This window comes from the organism of the source record quoted next, unplaced genomic scaffold, assembly GCF_019419815.1.
Source record: "Pyrus x bretschneideri cultivar Hongxiangsu unplaced genomic scaffold, Pyrus_bretschneideri_v1 Contig58, whole genome shotgun sequence".
NCBI classification, from domain to species: Eukaryota; Viridiplantae; Streptophyta; class Magnoliopsida; order Rosales; family Rosaceae; genus Pyrus; species Pyrus x bretschneideri.
Genome location: NW_025999796.1, coordinates 768,748 through 784,173, shown reverse-complemented (window position 1 = coordinate 784,173; position 15,426 = coordinate 768,748).

Sequence of the window (15,426 nt, the reverse complement as noted above, 5' to 3'; positions counted from 1 at the left end):
TACATATAAGTATGAAATCAAATGTATAACAATTGTAAATCCAAAAGCATACCACGACATAGCATCTCGTTAGCAACATAAATAATCATGTGTTTGATAACCCATACTAGCATGCAAGTCGAAAGTCACCTATGGTGACATGTATGATTGCACCCATATCTCATCAATCAATGCTAGCACATAAGTCGGAGTCACCTATGGTGACATGTACGATTGCACACATATCTCTTCAATCAATGCTAGCACATAAGTCGGAGTCACCTATAATAACTTGTACGACTTATCCATCTCTCATCAATCAATGCTAGTCAATAGCTCAATAACATGCTAGCCAATAGCTCATCAATATGCAATAACATGCTAGCCAATAACTCAATAACATGCTAGCCAATAGCTCATCAATATGCTAGCCAATAGCTCAATAACATGCTAGCCAATAGCTCATCAACATGTTAGCCACTAAGCTCAATAATATGCTAGCTAATAGCTCATCAACATGCTAGCTCATCAACATGTTAGCCAATAACTTAATAACATGCTAACCAATAGCTCATCAATACACTAGCCAATAGAAAATCAATAACATGCTAGCCAATAACTCATCAATAACATGCTAGCCAATACCTCATCAACATGCTAGCCAATAGCTCATCAATATGCTAGCCAATATCTCAATAACATGCTAGCCAATAGCTCATCAACATGCTAGCCAATAGCTCAATAATATGCTAGCCAACAGCTCATCAGTAAGTATACCTGCACACGAGGCGGAACCACCTAAAGTGGTCTGTACGACAGGCTGGGTGTAAATAAGTACGCTCAAGTGCTACAATCACTGAAGGTTGTGCGCCGAATCGCAAGTCACCTATGAGTCAGAACCACCTAATGTGGTCTATACGATAGGTTGGCACCAAATTTGGATCCAAGGTGAGCTTGTGGTGCGGGAGGTGAACAATCACGTGAAGGCTAGGCCTTGTCCTTGGGCGAGAGCATTTACACCGGGGTGCAGGTTGATGAGCTCTAACCACATCTCAACACAACATGTACAATTCATAGGCAACCAGTAGGACAAAGTTGGAGTTGCCTAGAACATCAATACAGTTATACTGTAACTCAATCATTTCTACTAATACCATAAACTCACATAAACTTACCTAGGTGTCATACGTTCACCTTTGCCCTTCAAAACATTCACAATAATTATGTGCAGGTAATGTACATATGGATATACTATGATGCAATCTAATACTCCACCATGTCATAACATTTTCAATTATATACATATATAATATGGCATAAAATGCATAAACTGTAACTCCCTACTCCTGAACTATTTATTTTCGGGGATAATCATCGGTGACAAGCCCAACTAGACACTAGTTTAATTAACTATCAATACTTATGATTCCTTACTTAAATTTCTTGATTCTTCACACATTGATTTATAACCAAAATTTAACCACGAACACATAAGGTTAAAACTGAACATTTTACACCAATGTCCCTCACATTGTTCAATTCCCTAAACAAAGCTATTGTCTCAATTATTTAATCTCACATCTTGTATGGCTACATCTAATGTCTCGTTAGACTGCTTACGTACCCTAAACAGAGATCAAGCCATTCGTAGTTTATGCTAGGCCTCCAAAGCATTAACAGAAATTAGATGAAATTCAATTTATAAACGTTTGTGGAATTATCAGTCATACACACACACACACACACACAATAAAAGGAAAAGACCCACTCACCTGGAGTCCACGCTATAATTCTCTAGAATGCGCATCGAGGCGTCCCGAACGATTGGCGCCTAGAACAATTATCGAGTCACATCTCAGAACTCATATCAATAGGATATGTAATTCACATAAAGCACATCATCAAGGATATTCTAAAATAGTTTGAGACCCATTGACCACAAGTCAACTGTTGATCAAAGATCGACGGTAAGGTCTACTACCATGTATAATTCGATCCGGAAGATCCGCATATTGGATTTTTGATCCATAACTGCCAAAGATTCACATTGTGCTTCTAAAACATTAGACTAAAGTTTCATTATGATCCAACCGGTGGATCTCTGCCAATTGCCAAAGCAAGTGGCGGTTAACGTTTTATTTTACGAACTTACATATCTAATTCAGGAAGGTCAGTATGTCAGATTCCCAATCCGTACATTTCAAATATCCTCAAATATTACATACTATAATGTATTAAAGTTTGGTTACGATCCAACAGTCGGATCGTCAATTCATGCAAAGACCTCTTAATGACCAACTAGGTGGTCAACTATGAAACTATATTAAACATCATAATTTCACTAAATGGATGTCAAATATGGAATCGGGCATCAAAATATCCTAGGAAGGTCAAGTGGAGTCTTGGCCCACGCACCACCGCACGTGGTGGCCGACCGCCACAGTTTGCCAGAAAATCTACTATTTCCAAAAATTCTCAAATTTCACAAAAGTAAATATCTCAAAGAGAGGAACAACGTTCATACCTGCCACGAAGTCCAAAAGTGGATGGAAGATAATTAATTTTGCCCACGAAGCCAGCGGGTGCCTAAAACTTCCCGGTGTCGATTCGTCTTCTACGGTGGTCCAACGGGGTCAAGGTTGGTTGGATTTTTCTCCTGGGATGATGGGCTACAAAACCCAAGTGGTGGCATTGGCCATTGCTTTGCCGATTTGCCGAAAAATCGAAAAGAGTGGTCAGAGCACTGTTGATTTTCGTCGACTTTCGTGGCCTCCAACCACCACATACCATGGTTAATCAAGGTGGTCCTTGGGTGAATTTTGTAGAGGGGAATGAGAGCTTCAAGATGGTGGTGGTGGAGTCGAAAAACTCCACCGAAGTTGGGTGTGGGTCGACGGGAAGGCTACTTCCCTTTTTTTTTCTTTTTTTTTTTCTTCTTCTTCTTTCCTCATTTCTGATTGGGCTTCACCCCACAAGGTGGGGAATTAATTTAATTAAAACTAAACCTTGAATAATCAATTTCGAATGTCTGTAACTATACTGTTATAATTCGGACTCACAAACGGTTTTCGCCTATGTGTTTGTACCAACGAGTACTACGAGGATATGCCAAAAGTATAAGTCTCACATCTCTCAAACCGATGCTCAACAGAAGTCAAAGTCCTTTCCTCTAGGGCATTTTTTGTAAATTCACGCTTTTAAAATTAATAAAAACGTAAAATTAGGGACGGGTTGTCACAATCTACCCACCTTAAAAAATTTCGTCCCCGAAATTTAAAATCATTTCTTACGCAAAATTCAAAGATGGGGCAGAATAAAATATATGTACTAACGAAGAAATCAAGTTAGAGTGAGAAAAATGTCGCTCCGTCGCGATTCAGAGTTTCAAGCCTCCAATAGATGTATAACAACGCGATGTCGAAGTACGTATATAATAAAGTGAATAAAATAGTTGTACTGAAAACAACTCCAAAAATAGAAAACTTCACTTAAGTTTTCAATATTACAGTCTGCAGCCCGTAATACTAACAACTCACTCTTGTCCTGATAAGCAAGTAACAAATTCCCGAGGGTGCAATATTACCATCTTGCCCCTCATTGGGAAATATACATACATCGTTGATTCAAGTCTCAATTGTACTTACACACTACCCTCACGGGTAACATTAACCAATATCATAATTTTCTATATCATAATCTCGATCATCCAGATACATATTCGCAATACTCATTTGTCAAATAGGTTCTGTCGTAATGTAATTATTCATCTTTCATGCCTCCAAGCTCACACATTCTTCCTATATGATAGTGTAATACCCATATAAATAAAACAATGTTGTAAGAAAAATATTTACACGACACAAATCAAAGCCCAAAATGAAAACGGACCCCGCTAAACATTCGTCGTGTCATGAATTTTGCTAATGAGTCCAAACCATAGCTAACTAGTAAATGTTGCTGAAAATGAGTGGTCTTGCCCACTTGCTTAGTGAACCTAACAATTCGACCATTGACATTTAAATCTGCAGCCTGTAACACCGATAACTTATCGTCATCTCAACAACTAGTGAGAAGTTCCCGAGGATACCAAAATATCATTTTGTTCCTCCCGTGCGAATATGCCTAAATTGTATGACTCATAACTCAATCACGATACCGTACTATCCCAAGGAGCACCAATTCGGCTGCAAAAAATGTTTCGGCGTTCATGTCCCCACAACTCAAAGTTGTTTAGAATTCTTTTTGGTAAGTTTGGTAAACTCGCAATAAGATTATATTTCAATGGTTCCTGCTAGCATCGATATGAAAGTGGCGCAAGCACCCATCAAGTCGATATATCATGAGTTCCTTACTAACTAAGCGAGAAATCATGTCGAGAAGGTTAAAAGAACACTCAAGAATTTGAGGGTCAAAACAAGTTCATGAAATCTAGAGTACAAAATATCTAGATTAAATGTACAATTTCAATGTCTAAGTGGTCATCTTGGACAGTTTGTCCCTATCCGAAATGATATGGGAAATAGACTGGTGACTCTAAATCAACCCAATTACCTTTAATACCAGGAGCTGAAGTTGAGGGTACGAACAGAGCTGATGCAAACTAATATCAAAAAGTCGAATAATTTCAAAAGTGAAGAATTATGATAAAAAAAAATAAAAAAAAAATTAAACAATTCCGTCGTTGTACCAAGCCAAAAATAGAGAGGCAAAATTTAAGAATAATCTAACAAGATTTCTTGATGATCGAAAAGTAACATCACAAAATATTAAACTACCCAGGACCAAAAGTAATTTCCCAACATGTTCTTCCGCCGAGTGTTACCACTTTAGCACCACATTGCCACATGAGACATTTCTAGAGTCTTAACAAAAGTAGACTTCGCAAGAATTCTATTAGGTGATATTCTAACAATACTACCAAGGAATCAAAACTAGCAGATATTCCCAATCTCAAAAGGATCAATTCTAACAATGGAAGAATGATGATGGAATTGGTTGGTAAAATCTCTGGTGATACACGATTATCAATACATTAACTTAGGCTATCAATTCGCCTCAAATCTACACATTTCTTCCACAAAAATAACTTCATTTTAATTCTAAGGACAAGTGCCAAAATGATTTTCTAAAATATCATCAAGACCACGAAACTGCCCAAAACTTAAGAAAAGCTAACATATTTTCCGTATTCGACAAGGTGGCGAGATTCGAACATTAGGCACAAAAACCAAGAATACTCACATCACGCGTGTGATGAACACAAAACTGCCCAACTTATGCTCTGATACCAAATTATCACATCCCAGCCTGGGCCCTACAATTGTCACATCCCGGCCCAGGCCCTCACCACATCCCGGGCTCGACTCCACCGTAGCATGATATTGTCCGCTTTAGGCCCCGACCACACCCTCACGATTTTGTTTCTAGGAACTCACACGAGAACTTCCCAGTGGGTCACCCATCATGGGAGTGCTCTTGCGCGCTACTCACTTAACTTTGGAGTTCCCATGGAACCGGAAGCCAGTAAACTCCCAAAAGCCCTCGTGCTAGGTAGAGATAGGAATATACATATAAGGATCACTCCCCTTGGCGATGTGGGATCTTACAATCCACCCCCCTTAGGGGCCCGACGTCCTCATCGGCACACTGAGGCCAGGGTTAGGCTCTAATACCAAATTGTCACATCCCGCCCCAGGCCCCTACCACATCCTGGGCTCGACTCCATCGTAGCATGATATTGTCTACTTTGGACCCCGACCACACCCTCACGGTTTTGTTTCTGGGAACTCACAAGAGAACTTCCCAGTGGGTCACCCTTCATGGAAGTGCTCTCGCGCACTACTCGCTTAACTTCTGAGTTCCCATGGAACCCGAAGTCAGTGAGCTCCCAAAAGGCCTCGTGCAAGGTAGAGATTGGAATATACATATAAGAATCACTCCCCTGGGCGATATGGGATCTTACACATAATAATATATTTTTCTAACAAAAACCCGATCTGACCTACAATAATAAATTTAAAGCTACTTAATAAATATGCATATCATTCAATTTCTTAAGTGTTATAGTACAAAATAAATAAATTTAAAGCTACTTAATAAATATATATACCATTCAACTTGATGGGATACGCATTCTACAAAACTAGTTTCAATGATCCAACCGTCAAATATGTTTGTATATACTTCGAGATCACATACGCCAAAAATCGAAAAAAACAAACATTTCAAGATCAAGTAACGGGACAAAACTTTTCGACGGTTATAAACGAAAAATCACGATTTAACAGTTATTTTAACTCCGATTTTGATGATTTTTTTACAGGTATACTCCTTGATCCTATATGAATACAATGAACTAATTTGATCGTCAATTTAAAATATTTACACAAGTGGATAGCACAAAATCTTATGTTATACTTAATGAAAGTATAAATAAACTCCAAGTGTTAGTGAATCTATTGTTTTGATGGGATACGCATTCTACGAAACTAGTTTCAACGATCTAACCATCAAACTTGTTTGAATATGCTTCGAGATCACATACGCCAAAAATTGCAGAAAACAAACATTTAGACATCAAGTAACAGGATAAAACTTTTCAACGGTCATAAACGAAAAATCACGATTTAACGGTTATTTTAACTCCGATTTTGATGATTTTTTTTACAGCTACACTCCTTGATCCTATATGAATTCAATGAGCTAATTCAATCATCAATTTAAAATATTTACACACGTGGATACCATAAATCTTATGTTATACTTAATGAAAGTATAAATAAACTCCAAGTGAATCTATTGTTTTGATGGAATACGCATTCTATAAAACTAGTTTCAATGATCGAACAATCAAACTTGTTTGTAATGCTTCGAGATCACCTATGCCAAAAATCACAAAAAATAAAAATAAAACAAATAATAATAAAAAAAAAAACATTCAGAAATTAAGTAACAGAACAAAACTTTTCAACAGTTATAAACGAAAAATCACAATTCAACGGTTATATTAACACCGATTTTGATGATTTTGTACAGCTACACTCCTTAATCATATATGAATACAATGAACTAATTCGATCGTCAATTTAAAATATTTACATTAGTGGATAACACAGAATCTTATGTTATACATAATGAAAGAATAAATAAACTTCAAGTGTTAGTGAATCTATTGTTTTGATGGGATACGTATTCTTCAAAACTAGTTTCAACGACCGAACTGCCAAACTTGCTTGTATATACTTCGAGATCGCATATGCCAAAAATCGCAAAAAACAAACATTCCAAGATTAAGTACTGAGACAAAACTTTTCGACGGTTATAAACGAAAAATCACGATTTAATGGTTATTTTAATTCCTATTGTGATGATTTTTTATAGCTATACTCCTTGACCATATATGAGTACAATGAACTAATTCGATATTCAATTTAAAATATTTACGCTAGTGGATACCACAAAATCTTATGTTATCCTTAATGAAAGTATAAATAAACTCAAGTGTTAGTGAATCTATTGTTTTAATGGGATACGCATTGTACGAAACTCGTTTCAACGATCCAACCGTCAAATTTGTTTGTGTATACTTCGAGATCATATAAGCCAAAAATCACAAAAAACAAACATTTAGAGATCAAGTAACGGGACAAAAATTTTCGACGGTTATAAACGAAAAATCACAATTTTGATGATTTTTTACAGATACACTCATTGATCCTATATGAATACAATGAACTAATTCAACCATCAATTTAAAATATTTACACTAGTGGACCACAAAAACACTTTACGCGACGCAGTTTGTTCGTCGCGCAAACAAACTTTGCGTGATGCATTGGTTGGTCCGTCACGCAAAAAACATTTGCGTGACGCATTTGTTGCTATGTCGCATAAACAGTCTTTGCGTAACGCATTGGTTGGTGCATCGTGCAAAGCGTTTTTGTGCAACGACCCAATTGTGATGTCACGCAAGTTACATTCTTTTTTTAAAAAAATTATTATAAAATTTACTGAAAATGTGATTTTACTCTTTTCAAATTCTTTTTTTTTTTTTTTAACATAAAACACAACAATATATTTTTCTAACAAAAAACCCAATCCGAACTATAATAATAAATTTAAAGCTACTTAATAATATATATATATATATATATATATATATGTGTGTGTGTGTGTGTGTGTGTGTGTGTGTGTGTCTATATATATATATCATTGAACTTGATGGGATATGCATTCTACAAAAATAATTTCAACGATCCAACCGTCAAACTTGTTTGTATATACTTCGAGATCACATACTCAAAAAATTTTAAAAAACAAACATTTAGAGATCAAGTAACAGGACAAAACTTTTCAACAGTTATAAACGAAAAATCTTATAGAAAGATGTTTTGGTTGTCTTCAAGTTTACAAAGGATTTAAACTGAAAATGAATCCCGAATTACTTATTTGTACTAAAATTGGAAGACGATATTGATTTTCTACAAGGATTTAATAGGAGAATTGTCCCCATTGATCTACATAAATATGGCATCTACTCACAAAAATCAACCCGCTCATTATTGAACTAACACCTATTGTCAATAGCTTAGCATTGAGAATTTCATTGTGAGGATAATATTAGCTTTGAAGATCATGGCTTCTGTAGGTTTTCTATATAATTCTTAATTACCTACAGTGCATTGGATTTACCCTCAGTTCAACCATATAGCACAAATCAAGGAAATTTTAAGGGGAAACCAACATTTCTTACAATTTATTCCGTGTAAATATATAAGTTAACCCTGATAAAGTATTCAAATGCTAATTCCCAATGAAGCCCAAACAAGTCTTCAACAATATATCTACAGCCTCACTCCCTTTAATAGGTAAAATTAATAAATATTAATTAAAAATCCAATCCCACAAAACTCCACCAGTACCAAAAAAGGGCATAGCAAGTAGGCAAAGGTACATATACAAAATCAAATTGTTTACCGGATAGGAATACATCAAGGAAGGGAGAGGAAATGGAGGAGAAGAGAGATGAAATATTTGCATGATGAATTTAAGAGCAAGGGAGGGCTTGGAGAAGGTTTTGAAGAGAGATGGGGGAGGGAGGTAGCTGCTGCAACTGGGTTTGTAGTTTCTACCTCCCAAATTGATTAAGTGATGTGAAATGTTTTGCGTGACATATGTGAACCTCCGTCACGCAATGCTATTTTGCGTGATGAATGCACACCTTTGTCCAGCAAAACAGTTTTGCACGACGCAGACTGACGTTGCACAAAATGTCTTTGTCTGACGTTTTGTTGTCACCATTCTGCAAATATACTTTGCGCGATGCAATTTGCTCCATCGTGCAAGTTTCCGTCGCGCAAATATGTTTTCATACTAGTGAAAATTAAATTTAAAAGCTTATAAAAAAAATCTAAATATCTAAAAGAAAAAAAATAAGGAAGTGGCATCCTCCCAAGTTCCCCACCCAACCCAAGCCAAACCGTTTGCCACAACCCAAGTTCCCACCCAAGCGCAGCATCGGCCACCAATTTTGTTCCCGCTGTTAAATCCACTGTCGTCGACCATTTCTTCTCTGACATCGAGGGAGAGATCGAGCTAAGCAGAAGGAGGTCGAGGCAGCCTCATGGCTGCTCCTGAACCCCAAAGAGATGAAGAATCTGGATCTGAAGCTTGCATAAGCTCAGGAGAAAAACAGCTTTTGTTCTCGTCGTTTCGTTGCGGGTCAATTAGAGCCTAGGCTATTTTGGAGTGCGAAAAGCACTTTGGGTTTAATAGAAAATTAAGGTTAGGATTAAAGGACATCAAGAAGTCGGGAGATATATTCCTCGTTGCAAAGAAAGATAGGTGTGGAGCCCAAAACAATCCCAAAAATTCTAGAGGCGACATATAGACTTTTATTCAAGAAGGATAAGATTGCTCTCAATAAATGGGTAGGTTTCTCAGATGCACCCACGCGCAGCTCACATCCCTGAAAGATTCAGCAACTGAACACAACTGCCCACAACTCACTTGCCCTTGGCAAGGAATTAAAGATAAGGATTAATTATCCAAATCCTATCTTTAATACATTCCTAATTCAAGATTGACTCCAATCAACTAAGTAATCCTAATTTAATTCAATTAAGGATTATTACCCTATTATCTCAAGATATTATCTCCTATTAAATATCTTGGGAATATTTAGAGAATATTTCTCCACTAAACCCTATATGGTTGGCCCTAACCTTATAAATACCCCACATTCTACCAAATTTAAAAGGCTTTTGCAACCCTAAAAAGCCTTAAACACTTCACTCTCTCAAAGAAACTAACTTAAGCATTGGAGATTCGTTGACCTAACCCCCCCACCTCAGTGGCGCGTAAGGCTTAGGTCTTTAATCAAAGGTGTTGATTGTTTTGCAGGTGCATTTTCGTCAAGACTGAAGACGGCAGAAATTTGCATCCACAAATTGGTGCTTTCATTGAGAGTTGATTCAAAATACTCGAAGAAACCTCTCGCATCAGTTTCTTGAATTTTCTGTTACATTGAATTTCTCACATGTCGTATCAATTAATTTTTCCTAAAAATGTTTCTTGGTCAATCCCTGGAGAAAGGATACAATGGTAGGAAATTCAGAAACTACGACGAATGGAACCCTATACCTGGAAGGATTTGGACCGGAGAGTGGAGACGAGGACATAGCCCCACAACGAAGATCCTCAAGGCTCAACGCGATGGAAGGAGAGCCATATTGCTACAGAGCACCACCTTTCCTGTGACCCAGCAGCCATGGCAAGGCCACCAGGCCACGACACCATTCTCACCAAACCCTAGGCAGGAGGCTTAGGTCCACTTCCAAGGCCCTAGGTAGGAGGCCCCAAACTTGGTAGCTGCCACAGCTAGCCCTAGGCAAGAGGCCCAACCCAACGTAGCAGCAGGCCCGAATTTGAGCCCAGAATTCGGCAGCTACTGCTAGCCAAGCAGCTCAGTGAGCCCAAGACCAAGCCACTTAGCTAGTAGGCCAAAATGTGGTAGCCCAACGGCCATGACCCTCTACGCCAACAATGATGCTCTCATGTGCAAGATATTTGCCACGACGATACAAGGCGAAGTGCAAGATTAGCTCTACACCTTGCCGCCACGTTCAATCCGGAACTTCGATGAACTTTCCTTGGTTTTCACTAAGGAATATTTGTCTTACTGTTCGATTAAGAAGAGGTCTAACCACCTTTTCAGCATGAAAAAGGATCCGAATGAGTCATTCCTCACCTATGTCAAGAGATTCAAGGCAAAAAAGGTAAAGATCGTCGGATGCGATGATAGCATCACATGTTTAGCTTTCCGAAAATGACTCCCAGCAGATCACCCATTTTTCTGAGAATTGATTATGGGCGAGAACCTATCCCTGGCAAACTTTTATGCTTTGGCAGAAAAGCACTACCTCTGGGATGAAGAAAAACGCTCCCAAAAGCCACTTGAGCAACCGCATATAAATGCGGAATCAACTCAAAAGAAAGTGAGTAACAAATTGCTCGATAACAAAAACAAGCCAGGTGACAAACGCAGAGACCAGACCCTAGTAAAGGGGCGCAGCACCCAAGACGTACACCAAGTTCTCAGTCCCAGTCAGCCAGATCCTTCGCGACCTCAAGGATAAGCCATGGTTCAAGCAGCTGCCACCTTTAAAAGGTGACACCTCTAAGATAGATCGGATTAAATACTGCGCATTCCACAGATGTGCTGGGCACACAACTAATGATTACACCATATGGCTGAGGTACCTTAAGCAACTCGTGAAGGAAGGCAAGTGCGACCAATATGTCGATAGACCAGCTACCCAGCCAAGGCGAGAAACAGATGCCAATGCCGAACCCCCAACCAAGATAATCCGAATCAACGGAATCTTTGTCGAATCCAAGCATCTAGGGGCCACCAATAACTCCAAGAAAAGGAAGATCCAGCATACGAGATCTGTCAATCAGGTTCAAGCCATAGATGTTGTACCTGGACCAATAATTCGCTTCACCGAGCAGGATGTTGAGGGAGTAGACTTTCCCGACGACAACGCCCTGGTGATTTCTGTACAACTGGCCCATGCCATTGTTTACAGAGTCATGGTGGAAAATGACAACTTAGTCAACCTCCTACAATTGTCAATCATCCAGAAGATGGGCCTGAGAGCATGATCTAACACAAAGGAGAGATCTTAACCAGATTCAACAGACTCACCTCAACTGCCATTATCACTATCACACTCAATGTAACCAGCCCACTGATTGTTTCATTGCAGACTTTCATAATCGTCAGCGACCCATCTCTTCATAATAGGATATTGGGCTGATCATGACTAGTAAAGTTTAGAGCTGTAACCTTGATCGAGTACCAGAAAATTCGATTTCGCATTCCGGGATGAACAGTTAGAGAAATCAAAGGCAACTAAGCCATGTCCAGGCAATGCATTGTACAAGTTCTCAAGATGTTGAAGAAGAAGTTTTTCGCCATAGTAGTAGCAGCTAAAGTGCATAAAGAAGACTCCACCTCCACCAAATAGCAATTATAGCAGGCAGGTCAAGAAGATGGCATCGAGGTCAATAATGCCCTGGAAGATGAATCAGGATTGAAACCTAAAGAAAACACCAATGACATCATTCTTGACCCTCACCAGCCGAAAAAAACAACTAGAATCGGCTCACATTTGAGCTCAGCAGAAAAGGAAGAGCTCACGGGTTTCCTTAGAGAAAATCGCGATGTCTTCGCATGGTTACCCTCTGATATGCCTGACATTGATCCAACAATAGCTTGTCACAAGATGCACATCGATCCCGCTGCCAAACCTGTGATCCAAAAAATGTGACACTTCACACTCGAGCGAGTAACGATTATTGAGGCGGAGATCAACAAGTTATTAAAGGCTGGATTTATTGAGGAAGTGGCACACTCAGCATGGCTAGCTAAAGTCTTGCTAGTAATGAAAAAAGAAAAGGGCAAATGGAAAGTATGCGTGGATTACGCCGACCTTAACAAGGCATGCCCTAAAGACAACTATTCAGTTCCCTGAATCGACTTGTTTGTTGACTCAACATTTGAGAACCAGCTGTTTAACTTCTTGGACGCATACTTAGGCTACAACCAGATTGCTATGCATAAGCTTGATAAAGAAAAGATCACATTTGTGATCGAGCGAGGCATATACTGCTATAAGGTCATGCTTTTTGGCCTTAAGAACGCAGGAGCAACCTATCAGTGACTCATAAACACAATGTTCAAGAAGCAGATCGGAGTCACCATGGAAATCTACGTCGACGACATCATGGTGAAGGGCAAGGGCAAGCAGCAGTCAGACCACATTCACAACTTGGCAAAAACTTTTACTCTTCTTCGAGAATACAACATGAAGCTCAACCCAGCCAAATGCACATTTGGCGTCTCCTCAGGCCGATTCTTAGAATACCTTGTAACCTAACGAGGAATCGAGGCTCATCTAAGGCAAATCAAAGCAAACCTGGACATGAAATCGCCCACAACTCTAAATGAGATCCAAGGTCTGACCAGACGAGTAGCCACACTCAATTCCTTCATTTTACAATCTACCGACCAATGCAAGCCTTTCTTCAAAGCAATCAAAAGTGACGATGAGTGCGAAAAAGCATTTCAGGACCTGAAGCAATACCTGACATCACCTTCACGGTTATCCAACCGGAAGCAGTGGAGAACCTATACATCTATCTGGCGGTATCAGAAGTAGCAGTGAGCTCTGCCCTCATACGAGAAGAGTTGGGGCCCAATTGCCTGTATTTTACACATCTAAAGCTCTACTTAATGCGGAAACCAGATACCTGAAGATTGAAAAACTAATTTGGCACCAATTGTTGCAGCTTAGAAGCTTAGACCATACTTTCAAAGGCATCTGGTCATCGTCATAACCTAGTACCTACTGCGATCAGTCTTGCACAGCCCAGATGCTTCTCAACGAGTCATGAAGTGGGCGGTGGAACTTGGTCAATACGGCCTAGCATACCAACCCCGCACGATGATAAAAGCCTAGGCATTGGTAGACTTCATAGTAGAATTCACCCTAAGCTTGAAAGATGCAGCAACACAGCCCGAAAGCACCCCAGAGGTAGCCGAGCACGCCATAGTCGTACGTGCCCTACTAGATAGAGATTTTGGCGTTTGTAAGTCGATGGATCATCCAACCATCAAAGATCGGGAGCATGTCTAGTTCTTACTATCCTAGACAGCTCGATGCTCGAGTGGGCGATCACTCTGAGCTTCAAACATCAAACAATGAGGTAGAGTATAAAGCCCTACTAGTAAGTCTCTGATTGGCAGAAGACCTAGCGATGAAGAAGCTTGCGATATATTCTGATTCACAGCTGATCACCAACCAAACCTTAAGGGGGTACGAAGCAAAGCATCCAAGGATGGCTCGATACCTCGAAAAGGTACGAGAGCAGCTAACGATGTTCCAGACATACACACTCACTCAGGTTCCACGAGCAGAAAATGCCCACGCAGACGCACTGGCAAGCTTAGGCTCTGCGCTAAACCATCAACTCGAGCGCTTCATGCCAGTTAAGTACTTGGAAAAGCCAAGCATAGATAAGGAACCAACAGTCGAGGTGGCGCAGATTAGCACATCCCCGAGTTAGCAAGATCCTATCATCGACTACATAGTTAATAGAACATTCCCCGCAGATAGATTGAAGTCTAGAAAGCTCCAAATAAAGGTAGCACATTACTACATATGGAATGGCATGCTCGTTCAAAGATCATTTTCAGGGCCACATCTTCGTTGCTTATTGCCTCTTGATGACATGAAGATTCTTAGCTCAATCCACGAATGCGTCTATGGAAACCACTCTGAAAGTCGTTCCTTGGCTCAAAAAGCTCTCAACGCTGGTTATTATTGGCCAACCACGCATTAAGATGCCAAAGACTATGCACAAAGGTGCGACAGCTGCCAGCATTTCAAGCCTATGCCCACACTACCTGCCAACGAACTCCATTCGTAGACGAGCTCATGGCCATTCCTGCAGTAGGCGATCGACTTAGTATGACCAATGCCACCTGCTACTAGAGGTAGAGGCATGATCGTAGCAACCGACTACTTCACAAAATAGGTCGAAGCCGAACCTATAACCACAACTACCCAGACGGACATAGAACGTTTCATATGAAAGAACATCATCTGCCGCTTCGGTATCCCATACTCCATCGTCACCGAAAATGGTCCACAGTTTGTGGGCAAAAACTTGGTGAAGTTCTTCGAAAAGTATGGCATTAATTAAAATATGTCCACGCCCCGATATCTACAAGGCAACAGGCAGGTCAATGCATCAAACAAGACTATCCTCGACTGCCTCAAGAAGTCCCTTTTAAACAAGAAGGGCAAGTGGCCAGATGAGCTTCCCGGTGCTCTATGGGCATATCGCACCACCAAAAGGTGAGCAATCGGCGAAACTCCA